The sequence below is a fragment of the Artemia franciscana genome, chromosome 20 (assembly GCF_032884065.1).
Source record: "Artemia franciscana chromosome 20, ASM3288406v1, whole genome shotgun sequence".
In the NCBI taxonomy this organism is placed as follows: Eukaryota; Metazoa; Arthropoda; class Branchiopoda; order Anostraca; family Artemiidae; genus Artemia; species Artemia franciscana.
The window spans coordinates 191,128-211,998 of record NC_088882.1 but is presented as its reverse complement, the minus strand read 5'-3'; the positions used below and the strand labels follow the sequence as shown (position 1 = coordinate 211,998).

Here is a 20,871-nt window from a genome sequence, read left to right as displayed (position 1 = left end):
CAAAACCGTCCCACCTTCGATTCCACACGTTTTTGGACCGATTCGTATCATCTTGACTTCACCCAAAAATGTGTGCTCTTGTATCCCATAAATACCCCATTAAGAAAATTTTTAAACTTTACAACAAGGCAAAAAGTTCCCTGTTGCGGTTATCACACCTCAAAGCTGCGTAACTTGGATCCCTAAAATAAGTTCTCACTATTCGAAACCAACCAGTTTTTCTTTTTTACATTTTTTCATTAAAAATTAGACAATGCTATTTTCCGATAAGTCCGTGACAAGATAAAATTATTTGTTGTTATCTGGAAATTCTAAAACATACCATCGGGAAATCAAAATTCTATCTTTCGCTTCACAAAAGCTTTGATTAATTCTAGATCAAAGATAAAAAGAGTACTCATTGAGGTTACACAGATTAAATATTTGGGTAATTTTACATAGTTATGGTAAAATCCTCGGTAATAGCCTGTTTAGCCTAGAAATGATTGAATTCCTGTGACGTCAGTTGGTGGTTCTAAAGTTTTCTATGGCTTCCAATTTTTGGGTCTTTGGTTTTACTCCCCTCGTAGAGACCCGTAGAAAACGACCTGAAAAAATTGGGACTTGTCAAGATTGAGTCTGAGAATAGATTTATAGCCTGTTGTAAGGTTAGTCAATATGTTTTAAATGTTCCTGCTAGGTCCCAGAAGTATATATTGTTAAGTCATCTACATAACTAAACAAAACTAAGGAAAATTCCGGCCCATATACCTGGCTTAAGAATTCAACAAAGACATGACTTCAAAAAACTGATCCTTGTGTTACGCGTTTAAACACATAAAAAATTCCCTTATTTGAAAAACTTAAATATTTTTTGTTTTCTACAGCTAATTTACAGCGGCCACCTTGTTAAAATAAGATTTGTTTGCTTAGAAAGATCAGAAATTAACTTCGGAAATTCTCCAGATGCCTCATTGTGAATCTTATAGCTTTATTTATTGCAATCAAATCTATAAAAAATCGCCCATTAGTTTCATCACACAAATTGTTGGTTGGAATCTTCCCATCTTGGGCTGGCTTCTAAAAAAAAAAAAATGGTAGCAGTATAGTCTGGCCGGCTCTTTTCAATTATTCCTACTCTTATAATTTCATTAATATGTTTCTGTAAACATTCTTTAATTAAAAACAGTGAGGGAGATTGCTTAAAACATTTAATAGGTATGTTTGGTTCTATTTTTACTTTTCATCCAGGGAGGTCACTTTGAACTATGTCATAAAGTCCCGCTGCAAAAGCTCGTTTCAGTTTTAACAAAAGTTCTTCTACAATTTGTTTTCTTTCTAGGCTTAAATGGCCCGTCTTAATTCTTTTCAAAAATTCATGTTTTTCTCATATTATTCTATCCTCCTCTATTAAAAGGGCTTAAAACAAGGTACAGGATACGGTATTAGACTTTACAGTCCCTACCGGCGGTGCTGATCTCCGTTTCTTGGCCATTCAGCCAGAAAGTGCAATAGGCTTCAGCAGTATTTTCTAGTAACCCTACTGGTAAAAGGGTTGTGTTTTATAAATAATTATTTTTTATTACCTCATATCTTCGTTTAGTCTCATTTACTAAATTTCTTCATTTCTGTTTTGATTTAGTCTTCAGAGTGCAAATACCTCTTTGGATTTTTTGGGTTTTAAGGCCTCCTTTGGACCTGTATTAATTAAGTGCTGTGAAATCGAATTAATTCAGTGACCTTTGCTAATTCAATTGTTATTTCATAATATTTGTTATGGTTCAACTTGACCTAGATTCAGAGTGAAATTTTTTTTTGGGATTTTAAACTTACATTAATTCACAGGTTAAATTCGAATCATTTCAGCGACCGTAAAAAATTTTTAATTTCATATCATTAAGAACCGTACTGGGAAAAAGTAAAAGAGGGAAGTAACCTGCCGCAAGCGACCTATTGTACCCGCCAGTATTAAGTTACCTGTAAATTGTGAGGAATAGTTGAAGGGGTCCTTAAACTTCCCTTGTTCCTAGGTTCCTTCATTCATTCAATTCAGTCAATCAGTAACGCTGGTCCGTTCAAGTGTTTAGCTTTCCTTTTGCAATCATATCTCTTTTATCGGCAAAAGCATTTAATTTTGTGTGAACTTGATATCAATCGACTCCCAAAAAATCAGTGAATTGACTGTGATAAACATCCAGAGAGAAAATTGCCATCTGATCTTTTTCCTTTTGTCTCTTTCATTACTGGTTTGGATTTACGAATGTGCAAGGAAAATGGGCTTTTATCTTGAACCTTAGGAATGATCAGTTTTTTCCCCCGTTCTGAACTTTCTTCAGTATAGTTTTTAGAGAGAAATAGAAGATGCATTTATTTTGAAATCGGCTGTTGACTTTTTTGAGCTGGCTGATATTACGAAGGGGAAGAAGCTGCTGGAGGAAAAGCTGTTGATTACGGATGCTTGTCCTAAACACACGGACCAAATGCTCTAATGAATCACCTGAAGGACATACTTGAACAGTTTCAGAAAATAAAATTGAGTCTTTTCCTATTATTCCTGTTTTGGTGATACATTCCCCCACAGAGGTTCTGTGTTTGCCTGCAGTAGCCTATTCTCGGCTTATGTTAATACTCCTCAACATACCTTGCTGCAAATTAAAAAAAGGTTACTCCTAATGATTTCCACTTCCTAGGATTACCAGGAAATGGTGCTGCTTCTATTTCAGTTGTAACAAATCAAGCGATAATCGTTATCATGAAGACACCGCATGATCTTGACACTCCGTGGAAACGAAAAGCTGTGATTGATAAAATTACCGGACATGAATGTGTTGACAGTATTCGTACCTCTCAAGACAGAATAATAGTGAATATTGACAGCGTTGTGGCAAGTGGGTTTTGTGATTCAGCTCTATCGGTTTTGCGTGGATCGGATGTGAAGGTTCTGGAAAGGAAGTTCTACGGATTCGCAACAGAGATTGGTGACTCGTTTGTTTAATCTCTATTCAAGATCTGTTCTGGAGCATCTGAAGCCACCCAGATTGTAAATTCCTGGTATCAAGATTGTTTTTTGGTGATCAAGGTTCTTTTATTATTGCTCTTCGACTGGGGTTGAAAATTGAATCTGAACTGATCCATGTCTATGAATTAAAGAAAATCCCGAGATTCTGTAACGAATGTCAGTCTCCTGAACATCTAATTGCTAACTGTCCTAGTACCTACTATAAATGAGCCAGATACTCTGGTCCTCAAAAGTATTGCAAAGACACTCCATATCTAAAGCATTCGATAGTGTTCGCCATGTTCAAGCTTTGTATGCTCTTAGTCAACTTGGTTTGAATGCGTCTGTGATTCTGGTTTTAAGTTTGGGTATTCACATTCTTATTTAAGATTAAAGTCAGGGAATGGCCAGGAATATCAGGAAAAGCCAGGGAATATACCAGTCAAGTGTAGGATTCGGAAGGGAATATACCAGTCAAGTGTAGAATTAGGAAGGGGGGGGGGTCTCTCCCCTCATATCTTCAATGCTTATTTGTCTGGTATAATAGTTCTTGTTTTATAGATTTCACAGACATATCATTCTTACCTAATACTGACGACATGCTTCTTATTAGCTGAAATGAGGCCGGTTTAGCTCGTTTTGTCAGATCTGTCGCTGATGCATTTGCAAGAATTGGATTATTGCTAAATGTATATAAATATATTATATTTAATGGGGTTAGTTCGTCTCAGCTTTTAGATTGCAGTTCTTTTTCTGTATCACAAGTCACTTCTTTTCGATGGCTTGGGGTTTCTGTTTGCAATTCTTTAAGCTATTTTTGTTTTCAGAAAATTCGGGATATTCAATTTAAGCTTAAACTGGGGTACTCTGAAATTGTGGACATTTCCGGCGACAAGCACTTACAAAGGTCTAATCGAGTTTCTGCGACCATTCTGTGTTTTTTTGTGCTGGTTTTTATATGCTTCTGAATAAAGGTGCTGTAAAGAGGATCAAGACGGATTACTATCGGGATTGTAAGCTCTTGCTTTATTTACTATGATCATTTTGGAACCAAAGGCTAATTAGTAAATATCAGGCATCGAATATTGTTCTCGCAGTGGAAAAACTAAGTTCAACATTATTTAACGAAGAACCAATACTTCTTGGTCCTAAATATCATCTTATCCGCCTCTGTTGCCAAATTGTAATTTATTTTTCTTATATTTTATTTTATTTGTAGTTCTTTCTTTTTTCTCCTTGTACTCCACTTTTTCCCTTTTGTAAGTGGGTAAGAAAAAAATTATTATTATCATTTGAACCAATAGTTTTACTCCATGGTAGGCTAAGACGTCCATTACTAGTGTTAAAATAAACAATTTTTACTTAGTTATCATAGGTTTCACATAGGAACGGGAAAATGTGTAATTGGCTTTTCAACATTTGGGGTAGTCATTACGGTGTCTCCATAAGCGACAAAAGCCTCCAAAAAGCTTGATTATTTGACCTGAATTGTTTTAAAACTATAAGCTTGGATACAGGGCTGCTTTGCTATATATGCCATGCCCCGACCCAAAACTTCGACATCACAAAACGCACAGGAATTCATTATTTGGTTATTAGGGTTTGGTAAATAAATTTTATTTTTCCGCATATTTAATGTACAATCTAAATTGTTTAAAACATTATATCCAATAATAACATCAAATTTCAAATCCGAGAAGACTAAAAATTTCTAAAATATTCTTTCCTTACGATTTGTCTCATCTGAAATGCAGAATGCAACATTTATTTACCTTACTAATGGTAAAGGATCCCCATTTAAAGATTTCACAGTTCGAAGTTCGAAAAGAGGGTTTAAGATGTCTACGAACAGTTTCTGGAAATTTCTGAAATATGTATTATTTAATAAAATCCTTTGATACGCACTATCGAGAAAACATTTAACAAAAATGTGGTCTGCTGTTTCAGAATTCCACATAATGAATAAAAGTTTCTCCTTCACATCCCGACATTAATATGATTATTCCTCCCAATTTCCTCCCCACTTTACATATAGTTCAGTATTACATATAGTTGCAGTACAACTATTCCACATAGTTGTACTGCAGAAGCGTAAAACTTGCTGCGTTATTAGCGCTTTACTGAAAACAAATTACAAGAAAAATGTTCTTTTTTTTGCTTATTACAATATTAAGAAAAGGCACAAAAATTACAGTCAAATTAAATTTTGTACTCTTGAGCTTTCAGTATTTAATATCCTTATATACAAATTATTCAGTTTAATTTCATTATTCATTTCCAAGACTGTTCAAGACAAATACAGTTTTACTACAAACAATAGTTAGGATGCTGCTCCCCTCCCTAACTGAAAAGGTCTAAAACATTCTGTGTCATCGCTGCTTCACTTAAAATGATTTATATTACAAATATTTTCTTTTACAGCTAGTGCAGCATTTGAAATGAAAATAAAAATAAAAGTGAAATAAAATCTTGAACTGATAATCTTTCAATAGTTAACACCATTATATATCAAGTAATCACTTTGATTTTTTTTGTACTCTCCAAGACTGTTCAGCGCACATATAGTCAAGCAGTTCGTGGTAACGAACAAAGTCTTGACAAGAATAGATACATCAAAAGAATCAATTTTGTTGCTTATCTAAAATATGCACAATTTATCAAATTTAATATTACCCTTTAGAAGTTAAAAGGCTGAAAAAATTTGTCTAATTTTTGAAAAAGGGAAGAAACGCCCCCAAAACTTCAAGTAATCTTATGGAAAAGGACACCATTGAATTCAGCATACCTGGAAATTTTATTGTAGAGGCTTCAAGCTCCTATGTAAGAAATTGTTGAATTTTGCATTTTCCTCGAAGGATCACGGTTGTTTTCCATTGGGCGATTGTATCGAATCAGTGATCCTAGAAGATTGAGAGAAAGCTCAACTGATCGGAAATCAAATTTCTAGTGTCCTTTTTAAGTGATCAAAAGTATTGGAGGGTAGCTAGCCCCATCCTACACTCATTATTTCCCCTAGGCTGCCCGATCAAGATTTTGAGATAGCCAGTTTTCAGCATAGTCAAAATTTAAATAGCTATATTTGTGGGAATACTTGACTCCCTAAAGTGCATGAAAGCTAGGAACATCACACATTGCTTACGCATAGAATTGGTTATTGGGAATTATACAGACATTTTTCAGGGGAGATTTTTTTTATGCGGGGGTTGGTTACATGGGAAGATATTTTCATGGAGGTATTTTCATTTGGAAAGAGAAAATTTCATGGAATGAGAGCCAGATTTCCCACCATTATTTGAAAAACATCAGAAATTAAATAATAATAAAAGTGTTTTCAACTGAAAGTAACGAGAAACAATAAAACTCAAATCGAACAGAAATCTTGAGGTATATAAGGGGGGTCACCCTGTTTTCAATGCTCCACTCTTTATTCTGAGGTTTTATTTAAGATATTTAAAAATATCCTGTTATTCTAATCAAAGGGGTTTGTGATTCAGGAACCATTCTTGAATAAATGAAACAAAAAGCTTTACCCTAGCGTTTTAAATTTTAACGTTGCTCCTTACTTTCAGTAAAAAAAAAAATATATTTAATTTTCAGTAAAGCTTTGATGACGCAGTTGTTTTTAGACTTTTACAGTAAGAAAAGGAGGCAATGCCCAAAATCTTCTTTTTAGGAATTTTTGTTTGTCTCAAGTTTGATTTGAGTATTCACCTCAAATTTGGCTCGTCTTAAGATTTATTTATTCATTTACATTAGTACCTAGGGTATTTTTGTGTACTATTATTGTTTATTAGATTTCTGTTTGTTTTCAGTTTTATTTACGCTTGAATAGCAAAAGATTTTGTTCGTTTTAAGCTTGATTTCCATTTCAATTTAAGCTTTACTTGTTTTAAGTTTATTTATTAATTTATATTAGTATCATTTGTATATTTTTTTTTGTAAAATTTGTGTTAAGTATCTGAGAGAGACATAAGAAATTATCTGTAATGGATCAAGGGCCTATTTCTTAAGATTTTTTTTCCTTAATTTATTAAGCACACACCACCAATTTTCCTTATTTCCCAACTTTTCACAGGTGCAGACTAAAAACAAAGACTTTAGGGGCGTGGATTTTTTGTGGCAGCATTAATAGAGTTGGAAAGACCGAATATTTTCTGTTTGTATTTCAGCTAGTAAATGGATCCACGATTTGAAAAGTCAAATGCAAAATAGTAGCAGTTTAGTCTGGCCGCCTTTTTTCAATTATTCCTATTCTTATTATTTCATTTATATGTTTCTGTAAACATTGTTTAATGAAAAAGGGGGAGGGTAATTACTTAATGCATTTAATAGCTATGTTTGGTTCTATTTTTACTTTGTATCTGCGGAGGTCACTTTGTTCTATGTCATAACGTCCAGCAGCAAAAGTTCACTTCAGTTTTAACAAAAGTTCTTCTACATTTTTTTTTCTGGGCTTAAATGGCCCGTCTTTATTCTTTTCAAAAATTCATGATTTTCCCATATTATTCTATCACCCTCTACAGAAAAGGCTTCAGCAGTATTTTCTATTGACCATTCTGGTAAAAGGGTTGTATTTTTCAGGTTTTATCTAAAGGGTTGTATCTAAGGCGTTCATCACTAGTGTTAAAATAAACTATTTTGCTGAGTTATTATAGCTTTCAAATATCAACTGGGAAATGTGTAATTGGTTTTCAACATTTGGGGTAAACATTAGGGTGTCTCCATAAGTGAAAAAAGGCTCCGAAAGGCTTGATAATTTGACCTAAATTATTTTAAAACAATAAACTTGGATACAGGTTTGCTTTGCTATATATGTCATGCCCCGACCCATAACTTCGTCAGCACAAAACGCACAGGAATTCACTTCTTGGTTATTAGGGTTTGGTAAATAAATTTTATTATTCCGCATATTTAATGTAGAATCTAAATTGTTTAAAACACTATATACAATAATAACATCAAATTTCAAATCTGAGAAGACTAAAAATTTCTAAAATATTCTTTCCTTACGATTTGTCTCATCTGAAATGCAAAATGCTACATTTATTTACCTTACTAATGGTAGAGTGTCCCCACTCAAAGATTTCACGGTTCAAATAGAGGGTTTAAGGTGTCAACGAACAGTTTCTTGAAATTTCAGAAATATCTCTTCTTTAATAAAATCCTTTGATACACACTATCAAAAAAACATTTAACAAAAATATGGTCTGCTGTTTCAGAATTCCACATAAACGGAAAAAGAACTCAACTCAATTTTATTTCCAGGTAACGCAAAAAAGCAAACATATTCATTTCAATTCGAAGCAGGTTTCTTGACTTTATTTTCAGGCTTGCAACTTATCTCTTCTGGGTCTTAAAAGACTTATCTTTTTTCAATGGGGATCGGATATATAATTTTGTCTGCATAATGTCCAAATTTCTGGTATATTATACACGCTGACATTTGCCAGCAATATGTTGTAAGATGGCTGTATTTTCACATTTTGTACAAATTGGAGGGTTCCGGCAATATATTTTAAAATATCCAGGTTTTCCACAGTTAAGACATTTCTTTAGGGTGCAATTACAATTTCCTGTGTTTTTGAATTGTACTCTGGAGCTAGCTCTTTGTTCTCCGAGGGAAGTCTTGCAACCCGATTCAACCACCGCTGCTCCCAAAGACATGTCCAAGTAGTCTCAATACATTAAATCGACAAGTTCAGAAATTTTTGCAAGCACTTATAGTTAATCTTTATCATCCGTTAATTTAGCTTATTGTATTGCTCTCCTTCCGATCGAAGTAAGCATACCGCTTTTAAAAATACCAATAATTATGACGTCTGCTGCTACACCAGGAGAATTTTGTGCATAGTCAAGTGCCTTTCCCCTAATTAGGGAGTAGAACTGATGTACTAGTTCAGAAGTTTGATTAATCATAGCAGGATCACTCTTTTCCAAACTCCTTTGGATTTGATTAAAAGTTGTAATCAAAGATTGAATTTTCTTTGGGTATGTTAGTAACGAGATGGGGGGGGGGTGCTTGTTCTACGAACAAATTTGAAGTCCACTTGCTATAGGGCTGTCACTATATGGCTCTTCTAAAGCGCCTATTCTCTTATTAAAGACTGTGCATTCTGGTCTAATCTTTTTTCTTTAGCTTTTTCTAGAAAATTTCTAGTTATCTGATCCAATTTTTACTAGAACTCATTATGGTTCTTTCTTTATGGGTTCTTAGCTTAGGAAATGTTTTAAATCTTAAAGAATTATGAAAACTACAAAGAATTAGTTTATAAGTTGTGTAAGAATTACTTCAATAACTAAATTTAAATTAACCCTAAACGTTAGAGGTTTGATATCACAGTTTAAAAGATGATTAACCTAGGGTACAAGAGTACTTAACTAGGGAGAAAATTCTAGGATGGTAAATAGTGTTAAAATGTATCCTAAAATGGACAATGTTTCAAACCCTTCCTTTGCTTCTAGGTCAGAGACTGAACAAACAGAACACACAACTTTTAAAGGGATAGAGGACTAAATTTGACCAAAATTTTGTAGATTTATTTATCTTCCCCCACTTAAACAAAAGTTGCAACAAACTTGGAGTACCGCTGTTACCAGTTGTGAGATTACTCTCTTCTAGGGCCAGAAACTAGGTGTTGTTGCTGTCTTAATTGACCTTGTCTAACTTTTCTCTCTAAACACACCTCTTAAACGTTTTAATCCCTATTTATAAATTTGTTTACCGTGAGTTCTTAGGGAAACAATCATTATATTGTTAGCACTTATAACGGAAGGAAATTAGTTTGAATAGGTTCGCAAAATTCGGTGACAACTTGATTTTATTATTAAACTTAATACAAGAGGCCATGGTTCTTCAACTATACCATGTTCAGCAAGAATTAAATGGTTGAGTCTCTCTTTTTCCACGTCACTATCGTCTACTTGCTCCACTATTACGTCCAGCGTGCTGAAAAGTATGCGGGTTGGATACATTAAAATTTCACCAAATCGTGGTCGGTATAACCGAAATGGACCATGCCGTCTTTATTCTAGTTTTTGTGCCCCTGCTGTTTTTTATCTTTCTGGTTTTGCTTTCCTCCTTTGCAAGAAGGATACAAAGAAAATACGCTCAGGATATTTAAGTATTGCAAGTATTTGCTGCGTCTGCCTCGGTGGTATCGGAATCATACAGTCGTCTCTAAACTTGACATCGTTGATGCGCCCTCGCGACTGAAACATTTATCTAAGGATATATGTCTTAAAACTCGGCAAATGATCGGTGTTTTTGACCCTCTTTGGCCATTTTTTGAATGGAGGTAATTTATTTATGTTGTATGTTGTTATGCTGCTATGCTACTTATGTTGTTATGTTTTTTGTCTTGTTTTTTATTTTTTTGTGTGTTTACTCCACAGTTTAATGTACTTTGTGGGTTATAAATAAATTATTATTTATAAAAGACTTTCTCCAATAATTTTCTTCAGATTGCTTTAGTCTAATATGGTGTGTTTCTACAGTTTCAATGGGGGTGTATCCACTGCCAAAGGGTCCCCACGAAGAAAACAGGGTTTATTTTAAGCTTAGGGCTACTTAAATTCTAATTGAATAAATTGTACTTGAAGTTGTACTTGAAAACAAATAAGGTAATATATTCTGATTGCTTGCTTTTTCTGCCGAATTTATCAAGTTGGCACTAGCGCACAATTGCCAAACGCAAAATATCTGTAACGCTAAAGAATACGTGAGTTCAGCTGTTTTTTGCGTATTTCCAGAGATAATTCGTTAAATATCGCCAAACGTTAAATATCTGTAACGCCAAAGAATACGTGAGTTCAGCTGTTTTTGTGTATTTCCAGAGATAGTTTTTGCAGAAGAGCACCAAAATTTGGTCTTCTCACTGATATTTCTAATCCCCCCACCTTTTTAATTAGCAGTAGCGTCAATTCGTGAAAATTTAGGGATTGGCAAAACGAATTTTTAAATTTAGGGGAGGATTTTCTAGTTTCTTTAAATTTTTTCAATGTAAATACCCCTTCCCCCCCCCAACTCAAAAAATGTATTTATTTAATCTAGGACGGGGAACTTTGCGGACACACATCACCCTGCCTCCCAATTGACACCACTGGCAAGTGGTTTAACTTTGGACCATTTTTCTGATAAGTTGGGGAGGGGTGTTTGCTCAGTTAACCATCCCTAGTTTGTCAATTCAAAAAATATTTAAAAAATGATTTTTTTTGCAACAAGACAAATTTTGTTGAAAATAAACATAAGCTTCAGTTCGAGCAAAAGCATAATACACAACTAGTACTCTATTTTAACGCTTTTATCTAACTTTTATCTAACTTTATTGCCTTTCTTGGCAGGCGAATGGCGAATAATGTTTGTTTTCTTTTCTTAATAGATTTATATCTCAATATATCTCATGTAATTTATTTCATTATGCAATATTTTATTCAATCTATCCTGATTAGACGATAAAATTGTCCAAAGATAAAATCTTCAAAGGGGACGAAGTAGGCTTACCCGATAAATCCCAAATACGAAGATGAATATCCTTTGACATTCCAAATATCCGGTGTTCAGATGCTTGTTACGTCTTAAGGTCCTATCTCGAATATTATCGAGATATCCTATCTCGAAGAATTCAATGTGTGGTTTTCGTTTCGAACCTACATAATTTTTTAGCAATTCCAGGCTATTTTTCGAAATTTTTATAAATTTGTATTCGCCATAAACCTTTATGATCAGGATTACTTGAAATAACAGTTACCATTTCTGAATCAGCTTCAAATGGTAATTATGTGAATAGTTTTCCTTTAGGCTTAACACAAAAGCTTAGCAAACGTCTTTTTTTAATTACCTCAAACGCGTGTTAACATCAAATGGGACTTTTAGGTCACCTACCCTGTAGTGATCTCTCGACAGATCAGTCTGAACAACCTCTCATGAAAAAACAAAAATAAAAAATTGACTGAGGCATGCATTATAAAGGCTGCAATGTGAATTAATAAAAATTTACTGACCCTCTCTCCGTAATAGCTGGTGTAGAAAGATCCAACAATGTAGATATCCGACTACAGTCTTAAGTGAATCAATCCGTTCACATAGTACTTTTGGTAACAATCCCTCGTTTTATTTGCACTTCGCCCATATTTTGTGACGGACTTGTCGCTATCATATGCTTACAGGAACCAATATATATATATTTTTCGACCTTGTTTGAACTTTCACTTGACCTTGTTTGGGCCACTCTGTTATTTTGCAGCAACAGAATAATTAATTGTATGTTCGATTGCTCTTTTACATGTAGTTTAGGTTTTAACCGTTAAATCGTTAACTAGATTTTAAGTCTTTAGTTGTTAGTCGTTTCAACGAGTTTAGGAGGTTTTACACAAACATTCTATTCGTAAGCTGTACGTTTGTTCGTTCTTTTCCATTTAGTTTAGCTTCTAACCGTTAAATCATTAAGTGGGTTTAAGGGGGTTAGCGAATATTGTCGGTAAACAATTGGACGGCGGTAAAACCCCTTAAGTGTAAAGTGACTAACTAAGTAAATCTGTTCGATCAAATAACTTTAATAATGAATAGTATGTTTTGAACGCCAACTACTAAGCAACCTCTGGTCTGGTAAAATAATACAAACTAGATTATTTTTGGGTTAAGGTACCAAGTGAGCAATCACTCCCAGACTAACCGTCGCACGAGAGAACCATATTTGAACTAAAATCATGATGAATTTCGTGTAAACACGCTTTAACTCTTTTGACATTAAATTAATTATTCTGTTGCTGTAAAATAACATAGTAGCCCAAACAAGGTCAAGTGAAAGGTCAAACAAGGTCAAATGAACCCAATTGGTCAATTTAGGCTATCAAACGGATTCGACAATAGCTCATCATTTAATACTACAGAAAACTAAGTCTCTTAGTTCCTGTGGACAAATGGTAGCTACAAGTTCGTCACAAAAAATATGTGAAGTCTGATTAAAACGAGGAATTGTTACCAAAAACACTATTTGAACGGATTGATTCACTTAAGACTGTAGTTGGATATCTGCACTATAGCATCTTTCTACACGAGCTATTAGGGAGAGAAGGCTAGTAAATTTTATTAAGTGACATTGTAGCCTTTATAATACAGGCCTCAATTAACTTTTTATTTTTTCATGAGAGGTCGTTTAGATTAATCTGAAGAGAGATCATTAGGAGGTAAGTGACCTAAAGGTTCCGTGTGATATTAAGACACGTTTGAGGTAATTGTAAAAAAATGTTTTCTAAGCTGTTTTGTTAAGCCCAACGGAAAACTATTCACATAATCATTATTTGAAGCTGATTCAGATGTGGTAACTATTATTTCAAGCAATCCTGATGGTAAAAGCTTATAGCGAAAATAAATTTATAGAAATTTCAAAAAATTATAGCCTGGAATTGCTTTAAAATGATGCAGGTTCGAAATAAAAACCACACATTGAATGTTTCAGCAAATAATTTTTGACAGATATTTTTCAATTCTGAATATTTGGGATATGAACTTAATACGTAACAAGCATGATGAACGTTGGCTATTTGGGATATAAATGGATATTCGTTTTCGTATTTGGGATATAAACGGGTACTTGATCCTCTTTGAAAATTTTATCTTTGAACCATTTTATCCTCTAATCAGGATAAGATAAATAAAATATTGCATGATAAAATTAAATTAAATAATATACATAAATTACTTAATAACATAAATAAATAAAAGTGTTTAAATAAAATATTAACTGTACAATATGCTTTTGCGCAAACCGAACCTTATGTTTATTGTCAACACAATTTGTCTTGTTGCAAAAAAATTGTTTTTATTATCTTTTTTTATAGAATAAATTAGTCAGGGGTTGTTCACAGGGCACCCCATCCCCCATCAGAAAAAAAAGGTCCAAAGTTGAACCACTTACCACTGGTGCCAATTGGGAGGCAGGGTGATATGTTTCCACAAAGTTTCCCCTTCTTGAGTAAAAAAATACATTTTATTGGGGGGGGGGGGGTCATTGAAAAATCTCTTCGTTATTGTCATTGAAAAAAATGAAGAAAACGGCAAATTCCTCCCCTAAATTTTGAAAAATACGCGTTGCCAATCCCTAAATTTTTGCCAATGGACGCTACTGCTAATTACAAAGGTTGGAGATCAGAAATACCAATGGAAAACCAAAATTTTGGTCGTTCACCCCAAACAATAATTTTGTATCCTAACCCTGTTCTTGTTTCATATCATGGAAGCCCTGCTTCTTGTGTCAACTATCTTCCTATCCCTAGGTTTTATTAGTAGAATCTAACTATTATGAATTATTTTCAGTTTAATTTGTAAATTAATTAATTATAATAAAAACAGTACACTGTAAAACTGGTAAAAATTAATTGTGATTAATCCTTTTTTTTTCTTAGATCTTAAGCAGTGAACGTGAACGAATTTTTATACTAATCACTGAAACAGAAAACCATTCAAAAATTTCCGAACTGAAAGCAAGAGAAGAAGTCACAAGAAAACATTCGGGCTGCCTTTAGATTTGCTAAATTGCTTCTCTTACAGAAGATGGAGCAGGTTATAGGACTTTGTAATAAAAATATTGTAATAAAAATATTGTATGACTAAGTAATCAATTTACCAATATTAATTTATTCACTAACACCGTATCTATTTATTTTGGCTGACGAGGATTTGTTGACTTGGAGGATCACCCTGTCTCGTCCATTATAAACTCTTTTAGTTTTTGGGGCCGAACTATTCAGAACTGATTAAGTAGTCTTTTGATAATATGTAGAATCTGGATAAGAGATTCAAATGAATGACAGAAAACTCAAAGTCCACACTTACTTTCCTAGGAATCTTGGAAAAAACTTTTAACATCTCCCGTTTTTTTACGGAGATAAATTCAGTTTAAGAAAAAAATCATCATTAGGAGGTGTGACTATTTTTTTATTAAATAATCAAAGGGTAGTCCATAAAAACCGTCTAGAATACAATTTAGGGGAAAGCTCAAAATTTTCGATACAGGGGACGTAAAATTTCATTATCTTTCTCAAACAAATTTCTAATTCAAGTGACAGACTCTAATAGCTCTATCACAGATCCATCAATCCGTGATTTAAACAAGGGAAAGGGGACTTGGTACCAAGGACCCTTCCTCATGAAATATTAAATTTTCCCATTACTACGGGTACATATTATTCAGATTATGCAAAAGTCTTCTTTTTTATCCCCCCCCCCCCCGAAAAGAAATTCCTTTTGTGAGATCCATCAATCAGTGATGCAAACAGGGGAAGGGAGCAGTGCTGTCACTTACTTGAAGTACTTTTACTTTAAGTACTACTTAAGTAAAATTTTCCATTACTTGTACTTGTACTTAAGTAAAAACTCTAAGGTGTACTTATTACTTGATACTTAAGTAAGATTACGAAATACTTATTACTTAAGATACTTTTAATGTACTTGTTTTTCAAATACTTTACCTTTGGCACGAAAATTTTGTGTGTGTGTGTGCTTTGGCAATGTGCAAGAAAATATCACCTTTAGATTTAGAGCAAACTCAGATATAGCTTTTGTGTGTGTGTGCTTTGGTAATGTACAAGAAAACATCCCCCTTTAGATTTAGAGTAAACTCAGATATAGTTACATGCCCTGTTTTTGGATATGTAATAAGGTGTTTGTTTTTGACGAAAAAAAGTATAGTATGATTAACACAGTTGGTTTAATTTTTGTTTTAAAGTTATATAACAAATAAAATTGAATTTATTTCATAGTTCTCTGGTCGACAGTGAGCTAAAATCCTTGGTTTTGTGCTAAATGTTGCATACTGTAGTCTATTTGGGCTTGTATTTCTGACATTAGTGTTTAAGGTTTGTCATCTCGTCAACTGAACCATATTTCTACCATTTCATCATCTTCAGGACCATAATATTGGTAAAACTACTGAAGCTATGAATATTTGCCCATCTAAATGTTGTCTGCAATAAACAAGTCAAGGGAATTCTAGCTGGATCCAATGCAGTGATATTTTGTCAAATTTGTTCCAGCAAATTCAGGTATTCAGACAAATCTGACTTCAGATTTGTCACTCCATTCATAAGTTATAAGCCCTACTAAATTAAAGGAAAACTCAACTTTCTTAAGACTTGAAACCCTGAATTGAGCTTAATTAGGGCGATGGGGCTTTAGGTGTTAAAAAAATTCTAATTCACTGTAACTTGCAAATGGAGAGATGAATTTCGATGAAAATTGAATAGGATGCCTAAGAGTATATATGCCTTGAGTTCTGGGATGGAGACCCAAGCTTAATTAGGGCGAAGGGAAGGGGCTTTAACTGCTAAAAAATAGAGTTTTTTGTTTGACTCAGTTTAACTTGCGAATGAAGTAATGGATCTCAATGAAAGTCAAGCCAAAGATGCCAAAACCATAAGACACATTATGTTTGGAAATGAAGACCGTAGCTTAATTAGGGAGAGGGGGCTTTAAATGCTAAAAAAAAGTTGAGTTTTTCATTTAATTCAGTGTAACTTGCGAGAGATCGATGGATCTCAGTGAAGATTGAACCAAAGGTGCCTAAGACCGTGGCAGGCATCAAGTTTTGAGATGAAAACCCTAGCTCAAATATAACGAGGGGGAGTGGGTTTTAAGTGCTGAAATAGTCAAACTTTTGGTTTAATTTAGTATAACGTGCGAATGGAGCAACGGATCCAAATGAAAGCTAGACCAAAGATGACTAGAATCAGGGCTCATATCAAGCTCTGATATCACAAGTCCTATATAAAATAGGGCGAGGGGTAGGGGGTCTCAAGTTTTAAGAACGTCGAGTCTTCCTTCAGTTTAGTAGGGTCTATAACTACTTCCATCCATGGCTTGCCCAAAGCCTAAAAATAACCCTTTTCCAAAATAAGTCATACTGAAGCCAACCTTCAACCGAATATTCCATCCCCAGAGAAAATTACTTTGTATGGCACACGCGAGTGGGAGGACGGTTAATTTGGAGAAATTAGATCGGGTCTTAATTAAATTTGAAGTTTAGAAGGATATCATGTCTCAGAGCTCTTATTTTCAATTCCGACCGGACCAGGTGACATTGGAGGGGGAAACCTACAACCATGGAAAATGCTTAGAGTGGAGGGATCGGGATGAAACTTAGAGGGAAAAATAAGCACAAGTCCTAGATACGTGATTGACATAAACAGAACGAATTCACTCTCTTTTGAGGAGTTGGGGGAAGGGTTAATTCTGAAAAATTAAAAAAAAAATGAGGTATTTTTAACTGACGAAGGAGTAATCAGATCTTGAATTTCACCGGATGAAATTTAATATTTGGAAGGACCTTGTAACTCAGATCTTATGTTTGAAATCCCGACCGGATCCAGTGTCATTGGGGGGATTTGGGGGGGACCGGAAATCTTGGAAAACGCTTAGAGTGGAGTGATCAGGATGAAAATTGGTGGGAAGGATAAGCACAAGTCCTATATACGTGATTGACATAACTGAAATGGATTTGCTCTCTTTGGGGGAGTTGGAGGGGGTGTTAATTCGGAAAAATTACAAAAATTAAGGTATTTTTAACTTAAGAGCGGGTGACCGTTCGTGAGGTATTTTTGAATTTGATATTAAGAAGGAACTCATGTCTCGGATATCTTATTTTCAACCCCGGCCAGTTCTGGTGACATCGGGGGAGAGTTGGAGGGGCAAACCGGAAATCTTGGAAAACGCTTAGAGTGGAGAGATCGGGATGAAACTTGGTAGGTAGAATAAGCAAATGTCGTAGATACGTGATTGACAAAACCAGACTGGATTTACTATCTTTGGGGTAGTTAGGGGAATCCAGTGCTTTGGCGAGTCTGGTCCTTCTGGACGTGCTAGGACAATGGAAATTGATAGGCGTATCAGGGACCTGCACAAATTGACTTGATTAGGTTGATTTCTCCGATTCAACCATATGGGAGTAAAGGAGAAGGGAGGAGGAAAAATTAGAAAAATGAGGTATTTTTAACTTGCGAGTGGGTGATCGGATCTTAATGAATTTTGATATTTAAAAGGACCCTGTGTCTCAGAGCTCTTATTTTAAATGCCGACCGTCATTAAGCCCCCGATTTTTCTTTTAAATTAATCTATTGATTCTTATAATTTTGCCAGAGCTCATGCCATATGAGCTCTTGCCTCTTTCAACTTCGTCACAAGTGCCATATGAGCTCTTAGCTCTTGTTTTATTCCTTTTTTCTCAGAAGATTTTCGACTTAGTCTCATGGTTTTTGCCACTTCATGGTTTGAAAACTGCTGCTAGAAATGGATAGGTTGCAACTTCTGCCGTATTGTCTTCTAGCATATTTAGATATGTGCTTGCATCGTCCCTGCGTCCCCTTAAAAGTTCTGTTTCTTACGGTAATATTGGTTTGTCTTCTATTGCATATGCAGACGACGTTCTTCTTGTTGCCCGGACTCGCTGTGGATTGCTTTCCAATTTCACTACATTAACCAATGAACTATCTAAGATTGAACGGTCAGTTAATGCGTCTAAATACGAGTTTATTTGTTTTAATAGCCCTTAAGTGGTCGCTCCATTTGTTGCTGGGACTGCAATTCTGCCATGTTCTTCGTTAGTTAGTTGGCTTGGTCTGTGTTTCGGTCCAGCACTTTCCACTACCTTTTCATCCCTAGTGAATCGTTCCTAGATGGCACGAAAACAGAAAATATTTACTCGATTTTGTATAATAGATATGCCTCCTTGGATTCGGTCTTCCAGTGATGATTTATGTAAAAAGACTATCTACTTTATTCACGTTTACGACCCTCTTGCTGCTCCTTTTTATTGAGCTATGATTTCTCTTTATTAAAAAAATCTGCAACTGACTCACTTGGCTCCTTGCTTTTACATTTGAGTTTTTTTTTGTTGCTAAGGTTTTTACTTATTCAATCAGAGAATTAACTACTTTATTGTCTTTTATCTGTTTTAAAGCCAATCCAAAGTTTATTTTTCTATTTTCAATATTTGTTCCACCATTCCGACATCTTTCAGAATAGCCCTGTATTTTTTCAACCATGCCAGATTTGACTGAACACTAATCGCCAGAAGTTCAACTCTACGTGCACTGTATTAGTCCTGTCATATGATCTGTCTGATTCAATCAGAAGTTTTTGACTGCACTTAATTGTTTTGATAGTCTTTTTCTTTCAAGCCGATGTATTTAAAATTGGTTCAGATTATTTTTTGGACTTCGTTGGGTGTCTACCAGCCAAATAAGGGGAAAAAATATTTTTTTTATTTTTTTACAATTCCCATATGTTTCAGAATAGCCGTGTATTTTTTCAAACGTGCCAGATTTGACTGAACACTAATCACCAGAAGTTCAACTCTACGTGCACTGTGTCAGTCCTGTCATGTGATACCAAAAATTCATATCAAGAGGTTTTTCTGAAAATAAATTAACTTGGCAATTTAAAAAATTTAGTTTTCATTATAACGAACTTTTAAATAAATATCAAAGAATTATCTGGAAATACTTAAAGAAATTTTCTGCTAATTTCGGAGGTTTGACAAATGATGATGCAGCGCCATTTATTTTGAATTGTGTTTCTAATAGAGCGGATTTCTTAAAAAATAGCCACATGGTAAAGATGAATTCTATAATTGTTTAGTTCATTAATTTTTTTTTTGCAATGTGTTAATATTTGTGATTTGGTAAATTTTATCAAATTTAGTTTACCTATTGTTGCTAAAAAGAGGGATATATTAACAGGATAAGCTTGTTTTGGTGTTACTTGGTTGTTTTACATTTGCTGTTTTTTTTCATAGGCATGTATTTTGTGGGTGATACCTGACACGGGGATGCCAAGGATATTCTGTGGTAGCCACAACACTTGGCTGGGTAGAGAATTTAAAGTGGCAAAACCCTATAGGCCAGTGTATTCTCCTGATGAGCCCTTGTGTTGGGTTGTTGCCTCTGAATTATTTGTCTTTATTATTTTTTCTATTGTTTGGTAAATGAAGACTTATGCTTATTGACGACATGACTGCCTGTCCATGGATTATTCTTTATGGTTGATTGTGTTTGGCTATGCTGTTTGACCTATGTGATTGTATGGATGAGTAGGGTTAAGGCCTCATTCAAGTGCAAGTTCAAGAGTCAGTAAACCCGACAATCTATTTATATGCACAGACAATGGGACAGCAAAGAATGTTGGAATGTTGTATTTTTGCAAGTTTTACGTAGTTAAAAACATATATATATATATATATATATATATATATATATATATATATATATATATATATATATATATATATATATATATATATATATATATATATATATCTATATTCACAGGTGGGACACAGGGACACAGCTACAATGGCACGTAACTAATATGGCGTGTAACGACTATATACACATAGAATAAATATATACACATAGAATAAATACTTGAAGTAGTACTTGAAGTAATACTTAAGTACAATTTTGGCAAGTACTTGATATTTGATACTTAAGTAAGAATTTGGAAAGTACTTATTACTTGATATTTAAGTAAAAAAACAATGAGTACTTAATACTTGATACTTAAGTAGAAATTTGGAGTACTTGTTGCAGCACTGGAAGGGAGACTTGGTACCCAGGACCCTTATCATTGAAATATTAAATTTTTCCATTACTATGGGTATTTCTTATTCAGAGTATCCAAAAGTCTTCATTTTTATCCCCCCCCACCCCAAAGGAAATTCCATTGTATATGTCTGCCTTCCTCCATTTCTTAAGTGTAAAAGTTGAAAAGTTGCGATTAACCCCTGAAATTAACCCTAAACTATTCCTTTGAAAATCGTCTTCTGTGTCTTTACTACCCTTAACTCTTGCACCGTTCTTATTAGGGCTACTTGTCATTTCTTTTTCATATCCTAAATCTTGAC

General features: G+C 34.3%; 1 long non-coding RNA gene across 1 annotated transcript; it reads right to left on the bottom strand.

Annotated features, from left to right (window-relative positions):
• Window positions 1-977: 977 nt before the first annotated feature.
• Window positions 978-12,097, bottom strand: LOC136040240 (uncharacterized). Its single transcript, XR_010620649.1, has 3 exons — window positions 11,978-12,097; window positions 5,763-5,877; window positions 978-1,059 (listed from the first exon to the last, which is right to left on the bottom strand). It is a non-coding gene; the product is annotated as an uncharacterized LOC136040240 (long non-coding RNA).
• Window positions 12,098-20,871: the final 8,774 nt, after the last annotated feature.